The sequence below is a fragment of the Rhamphochromis longiceps genome, linkage group LG3 (assembly GCF_057381845.1).
Source record: "Rhamphochromis longiceps isolate RC_006_pf linkage group LG3, R_longiceps_female_GT1.1, whole genome shotgun sequence".
Lineage (NCBI taxonomy): Eukaryota > Metazoa > Chordata > Actinopteri > Cichliformes > Cichlidae > Rhamphochromis > Rhamphochromis longiceps.
The window spans coordinates 26,251,865-26,257,864 of record NC_140559.1 but is presented as its reverse complement, the minus strand read 5'-3'; positions in this window follow the sequence as shown (position 1 = coordinate 26,257,864).

Below are 6,000 nucleotides of genomic sequence, written 5' to 3'. Positions count from 1 at the left end.
AAGGATACAAGGCCTTTGAAGAAGTTTTATGTTTCTGAAGCCCTTCAGTCTCAGATGCCGTCTGATGGTTATAGGGCTGCAGTCGACACCAGTAAAAGCCTTAATTTGGGTCGAGGATCATCCAGTGTCTTGACGGACAGCCAATTGGATCCTCCGGCTCCGTGCTGGTGAAATTCTTTTGAGTCTTTCACTTGACTTTTTCACCCCCAAACCCTCAGATCATTTAAGAAATTCCAAATCTTACAGTGTTCCACCTCAGCAGCGATGGTGCACTGCGGGAGACCCTGTTCAACAACGTGACCACCTTCAAAAAAAATTTTTTTTTTGCCTTTGCCATCAGAAAGTCATGACAGTGTGATTACCTGACAGAAAATGACAATGAATCCATATTTTGCACAGATTTGGCCTTTTAAAGGCATGTGGTCCTAAACTTGTGATCAGCTGTAAAACAGCATGTTTCAGTTTAAGTGTTGTTGTCAATAAAAAAAAATGTTGTCCAATCAAAATTTTTTTTAAATCCCCCAATGTTTGTAAGGTAATTAGAAGACTGAAATAATTTTTTGGGAAAAAAAAGTTTACATTTTTTAGATATCACATGTCCACTGCAGAGGACATTGGAAGGCCAAACGTGTAAAAATGAACTTTGATGGCAAATATTTTCTTCAACTCTTCACCAAGGAGAAGTTTGAACTCAAGGAATTGTAGTGGTTTCTTCCCCCAAAACTGCAAGTCACTGCTATACTGAAGCCACGAGTTGGTGATTGCCAGATCAAAAAGTAGAAAACTGCACATACTGTCAATTTCTGAGTGTGAGAGACCATCCTGTAGAAACTCAACATTCGGCAACAAAGTCCACGTCACCTATATTGGTAGTGTACTCAGCAATTGCCAGTGGACTTGGCACATGGACAAACCTTTTGTTTTTCTTAGACCATCTTGTGCGTCTGTCCTGAGGTTGATTGCCATAGGCAGAGGATGCCATGACAACTGTCCAACCACTTAATGACAGCAAGTTCAGGTCTGCGTACCATCCCTGATGCTCCTCCTTCTTTCTTCTTCAAGGGCTTATTCCCTATGATCTTCTTCATCAGACAACTCAAGATCTGGGTTTCCCTCATCAAACTGCAATAAATTTCTTTCTGCTTCTAAAAAGGACTCCTTTTCTGGTCATTTAAAAAAACAGAACAAAATGGAGGAAATGACTACAAATGTCCACTATGGAGGACATTTTTTAAACACTTCAATACTATACTAAAATGAAGTTAGAATTAAGCATACTATGTTTTAATGTGTTATTAAGAGACTTATTTAAAATATGCTAACAACATTTATAGCTAAAAATTGCTCAATAAGAAGTTTTATGCACTTACTTTTCTTCTTCCCATAAAATGTGCTTGCAGCGATGGCCGCCATGTTCCTTAATGAAAAAAGTGAAAAAGTTCCCAAAGCTCCACCCCTTCACATTTGGTATCATTGGAAAGCCCTAAATGTCCTCTGTAGATACCAAAAGGAGGCGATTCTGTAGTATGCAGTGCATGGGAGATATTCAGGTTTAGAAAGGTGCTCTACAGAGGACAAATTTGCATTGCTGGTAGTCAGGAGGTTAAATAAATTGCATGCTCAAAAAATGTTTTGTCCCACTCCCATTTCTTACTGTTGCATGTTGAAGCTCAACTTGGTGCCTTGTTAAGATCAAACCATTCAAAATATTCACATTTTTCAAGTGGTCTTAAACATTTGATCGGGACTGCATGAACACAGAATTGTTAAGTAATATTAAAACAGTTTGTTCAGGTGTTTTGTTCATCACTGATAATATGTGGATTATCACAGATCATTATGTAGTCTGCTGCATTCTAGTGGTTACTCATGGTACGGCAACGTGAGGTGACCAGAACAACAAATGTCACATCATATGCAGACTTATTCAAAATTTAGAGGTTATCTATACCTTGATTTACCTGCTAAGATTGTCCTCTACAATAAAGATAAGAGAGATCCTTCTGCCCTCTCCACTGTTTCACTTCTTAAGTGGATGAAATCTTATGTGGTTTTGTTTACTGACACAGTCTGCTGACTGACTCTGCTTCTTGGGAAAAATTACTGATAAATTGATCAGGTAAAAATGAAAAGTAAGTGTAAGTTATAGATTCTTAATGACATGAATATTAACCTTTAAAGCAGAAAAAGCAAAGAGTTCAAAAAAAGATTTATGCATACTCATGGCAATCTCTCTCTTATCGCATCATCCTGCAGTACACCTACAGTAACACACAGAGAACCCACTCTTAGCAACAAAGAACTAAACAATCAATACAATACGATACAATATAATTTTATTTATATAGCACATTTAAAAACCACAGGTATGCCAAAGTGCTTCACAGAATGAATTAAGAGCAATAATAAATACAAATAGATAAAATAATACAAATAAAAAATAAAAATAAAATGATTGCAAATAAAATATACTAACAGAGGGAGACATAACTAACCAATAATACACCAGGCATAGTAGGCACAACCCCAAAGGCTGAAGGTTAAAACATTATAACATTGATAAAGCGAGAAAGGTAAGTTACAGTACACTTAAAAATGCGGGCTCTAAGAGGCGGGGAAAGCAAGGCTAAATAAATAAGTTTTTTAACGAGATTTAAAAGATTGAATTGAATCAGACTCCTGAATGAGATTTTTCCAGAGGTAGGGTGCAAGAGTGGCGAATGCACGGTCAACTCTGGTCTTGAGCCGAGATCTAGGTCGTACCAGAAGCATTTGGCCTGCTGATCTAAGCGCTCTCCCAGGGATGGAAAAGCTGAGAAGATCCGTAAGATAGCTGGGCGCGGTGTTATTTATGATTTTAAAAGTGAGCAATAAGATTTTAAAATCAATGCGAAATTTAATAGGGAGCCAGTGCAGGTCGGAAAGAGCTGGAGTAATAGACTCAAACCTGCCAGTTCCAGTTAAAAGACGCGCAGCCGCATTTTGAACGAGCTGAAGTTTGTAAACAAGGGCAGAATGGAGACCAGTATAAAGGGAATTACAGTAATCTAATCTTGATGTAACAAAGGCACGGATAAGTTTCTCCAGGTCCTTACGTGGTATGTAGGGTTTGGCCTTAGAGATTGGACGCAATTGATTGAAACTCAATTTAACCACAGAGGACACATGTTGAAGGAACTGTCCAAGACAAGATGCAGATGAACTGATGAGTCTTGTAGAAGAGCCACCTCCACAGGACAAGACTCAGCAGTCCATCTGCATCTTAAGGATAAAGGTCACTCTTTCGAGGATGCCAATGTTCACATTTTGGACAGAGAGGACAGATGGTTTGAAAGAGGAGTGAAAGAAGCCATTTACGTCCACTGTGAGCGACCATCTTTGAACAGAGGTGGTGGTTTACGACACCAACTATAATCCAGTTTTGAGATCCCTCCCCAGACGCCTTAACGCCCACTCACATCCTGGGCCATCTGACCTCAGGAAATCACATGATAGGGTGAGGCCAGGTTTCACAATGAGCTCACCCGAAACCCTGGCTGATTGTGACCCACACCCGCTTTCACACCTTGGCTCATGTGATTAGGTAGAGCAGGGGTGTCAAACTCAAATACACAGTGGGCCAAAATTCAAAACTGGAACAAAGTCGCGGGCTAACGCTAATATTTATTGAAAAAAAAAAAATCTTCCTCTAGATATAAGAATGAATCTTTTCTTATGGACTCAAACAAGTTTTGCTGAAAAACTGAATATGGAACAAGCAAAGCTTAATACTAAACAATATATATATTAACTGTATAATACCAGTAGGCCAGCTCTAATAGTAATTTGGTATGGCTTCGCGGGCCAAATGTAATTAGGCTGGGCCAGAGTTTGACACCTATGAGGTAGAGCATCATCAGGGTGTCCTTTTTCCCTCTTTGGGAGGAAACTCCCATTGCGTTTAAATCTGGGACGCCCCACCATTTGACCTTAGAACTGAAGAAGCTTCTCGGATGAGAGGTGAAACGTCTTCAAGCAACTCAAAGAAGTCCAGACGCTTTTCATTCCAAGCTCCTTAGACAACCCAGCCAACTAGCAATTTTGTACTTAGGTCTTGTTCCTGTGCTGCCATGATTAGTGCTGTCTTTCACAGTTTGCATTATGCAGTACAGTTATCTATAAATGTAAGATCTACTGAACAGATTATCACTAAAATTATTTAAATATTGTAACTATTGATGGCTTTCATATATTCTTCAACAATGTTTCTCTTGTGCCTGCAAGAAAATTGTGTTCTTTTTTATTATTTGTTTATAATTGTGTTGAAATATCTTAATAAATATAAATTTGGTAAATATTTTATACTCAATGAACTTTGAAGAAGATTTGAGTTTATCTTGTTTTTCAGCAACAATATTACTGTACCATCAGTTTAGTCATTGTAAGCTAGTGATGAACGTCAAAGTAACAATGTGAGTGTGGGAAACATGAACCAGCCTGCTAATTGTGTCAGATGCAGCAAAAGTCTGAAGTGGTTTCTTGTTCCACCCACTGATAGTGAACTTGACTATCAGTGACGCTCGACTTGTCACAAAAGCAAATCGGTCTCACTGGAAAGTACTTTCATTAAACTACTTTGTTGCATTGCATGAAGTTTTAAAAATATTGGATATTAAAACAGTTTGAGCAGCAGGAAGACACCCGTGCTCACTGCCGTAACACCTCAGTCTTCAGTTTGCAGCAAAAAAAACATGGATGTCGGAGCTCTCGGCATCAGACTGTGTGAGTAATTTCTCATTTTCATTAGAAAAAAATAATTATATATATAAACAAATAAGATAAATACACATAAATAATAGATACATTTAATATATAATAGATAAAATAGGTAAATATAATATACAATAAATAAATGCATTTTGATTTATCTCGATAAATGTGTCAGTTTTGTTTTTTGTTCAGTCCTTTGTAACAGAAAGGACTGTATTTTTATGAAACATGAGATGTCATCTTTGTCATAGCTTTATTCCACCTTAAAAAAGGTTAAAGTTATAATTTCTGTCTAAAATGGAATGATTTAGTTTGTTTTACTTTAAAATGAAGTAGCTCATAGCCTAGTGGGCAAGTTATGATATGTAACAAAATGTTTTATTATTACCTGCAAAAGTCAGAACTCTTTTATCTCTTCAGTGGTGACCATTATGATTCTGCTGGGAGTTCAAGCTGAGAGAGTTGGTGAGTACCAGCTATGTTCTTGTTTATATAAACTTCATTTTCCATTTTGGAGGAGTAAACAATTCAATTAATTTTTTTTGTATTTTATTTAGCACTTTATTTATTTCATCAATCAAATACAGTCCAGAGTTTTCAGTAGTAAAATACATTTTTGTGGTAATGGTTGATATAAGTAAGTTAATCAGATGCGTAAAATATCCAAGATTTTTTTTAAAAGCTTGTGTAATCTTCAGGTATTTTATCTTCCCTTTCTTTTTTAAATTTTTTCCACATTCAACATTTAATCCAAACTGTTTCAAAGATGCAGACCTTTTCCCTTCTGAGGACGCACCATGGATCCTTGCCATTGCTTTATTGAGTGCTCTGGTGCTGTTGCTTGGAATGTATTTTGGCAACGATTGCTGGTACAGAAATAAAGGTAATATTTTGTAAACTAAGAGACATGAAACTATGTGTTCATTAATGTTGAAAAAAAAATGTTATTTTGATTTATTTTTCATGGTCATATATATATATATATATATATATATATATATATATATATATATATATATATATATATATATATATATATATATATATATATACATACATGTATGAATAAATTACATTTTAAACAAATACAATCAAAGCATAAAAACAGTGTTCTTTCTGGTGTTGTTTTTCCTACATTTTTAAAATGTGTACACAGTAGCGTGAATGTTCCATTCTAAATAATTTTAATAAAACTAATTAATTAGCCCGAGAGGCTCAAGAGAAAAAATATCCAAAAACTATTTAAAAAAC